The sequence below is a fragment of the Chionomys nivalis genome, chromosome 2, assembly GCF_950005125.1.
Source record: "Chionomys nivalis chromosome 2, mChiNiv1.1, whole genome shotgun sequence".
NCBI lineage: Eukaryota > Metazoa > Chordata > Mammalia > Rodentia > Cricetidae > Chionomys > Chionomys nivalis.
Genome location: NC_080087.1, coordinates 87,689,190 through 87,691,165, shown reverse-complemented (window position 1 = coordinate 87,691,165; position 1,976 = coordinate 87,689,190).

Sequence of the window (1,976 nt, the reverse complement as noted above, 5' to 3'; positions counted from 1 at the left end):
CAGAGAGTGCTATGAAGATCCGACTCAAGGCCAGGAAAGCACAGGAAAGTTCTGAGGTAGAAGAGAGACAATGTGCAGAGCATAGACGGGTCGCTGTTTTCAGTGCATGCGGCTGACTGTGGGATCTGCTTTGCAGGCCGGCAGACCCAGCTCTCTGAGAACAGAGGACTGCATCCGTTTGTCTCAGCTTCCTGTATTTATAGCGCCACCGTGCTTCACAGTTCCTGGCACACAGTAGGTCTTCTGGCTGCCTGGCTGCTAATCAGATAGTAAATAGAGCTAAACGCAGAGGGTTATTTTAGTGATGTGACTCACATCCTGCCTTCACATACTGAAGGGCTTGGACATCCAACAGCTGACAGAACCATGGAATACACAGCCAGATTTCTCTCTGGTTCTCTTTGGGCTTTAAGCCGCTTACTGCATCGATGTTTCTGAACACTCTGACATGTACCATGTTCTATGAGGCAAAGCTCAGGCATTGCTGGAAGAGGCAAGGCTAGGTGCCAATCACGATGGAAACAAAAGGTGTTCCTCCACCCAACTCACGAGTGGCTGAGAGAAAACTTAATCTCAGCACTAGCACCCAGGGGTCACAGGTGATGGGGAGGGGGAAGCCGTCATGGCCACTTGTCATGCGAGGGACACCAGTATGGAGCCTCATGTATCAATGCTCCATAGTCAGTTTTATTACATAAATATTGTTGCTGTGAAACAGGGGCATGAAAGATGGTGAGGAGGAGAATCTGGGGAGATAGCCAATCCTGGACTGGAGTGGTGACTGGCAAGGCAGACAAGCAATCTCAGGGATTGGTGACTGGTGCCCAATGCAGGCTAGCCAGCACAGTAATTCTGCTCAGTAGGGGACACCATGAGTCAAAGTCTCCGAGGATGGCCCCAGGAAAACCAGCATGGGATTAAGACTATAGTCAGAGAATGGAGGGTTTCCCCTCCCAAATAGAGGGGCCAAGAAACAGGAGTGTTAATATTGCTTCCATTACATGCCCCTTTTGTCCTGACAGACCATCATGATGACGCTCAAAAATAATACTGTGCTGTCATGGTGGCCCATACACGGAGCATCCAGGAGGTTGAGGCAGGAGGATAATAAGCTCAAGGTCAGTCTGGGATAAACAGCAAGACTCTGTACCAAACGAGACAAAACAACAACAAAATACGTTATTGTTCTGCCCTGCCTTGGGACATGGTGAGCATCTTGGTGCTGCTGAAATTTTGTCTTATGAACAGAGCTGTTTTGCGTGTGTGTTCTCTTCCATTAGCACTTTGGATGTGACTCAAACAATAGCAGAATTGTTTTGCATGCTTTCAAAACCATCTCTTTCCTCCCGTTTCTTTCTTTCTTCTTCTTCTTCTTTATTATTACTTTTTTTAAAAAAAGAAAACCAAACTCCTGCCCCAAAAAACTGGTGTCTAAAGTCCTAGTCAAAAAGTAGTAATGTTCTATCCACACATTAATGATTCCAAAATTCTCCATTATGAACAATATTTATCAAAAACAGCCCACTATCAGATGAAAGATGTGTCTTATCGTTTCCTGTCAACTAAAACATTACTCACCGAAAGTTTCCCTCATATCTGTTTCAGGGGTTCACTGTCATTGTAAATTGCGAATCAATCATCCCTCTCCGAGCCCTACTTCTGGAGGGGAGATTAACGCTGTGGCTGAAATTGTTTACGAAGCCATTTGTAAACCTTCTGCGGATGCAGATGAGGCCAGTTTACCAGCTTAACATTGTTGATCCCAGAGAAAGCCTTAAGCAATGACTTCAGAGGGCAAAAAAATTTGTTCATTTATCATTATTGTCATGGGCTTTCGCAAATGATAACCATTTGTCTCCATCCTATTTTTAGACAATGAGCCACAATAGAGTCCAGAAAGCCATTTTGCCAGATGGAGGAAGGTGCTTTCGCTGCAGAATGTTGTCTTTTCTTTTCCCTGCCCTCCAAAATTGGCT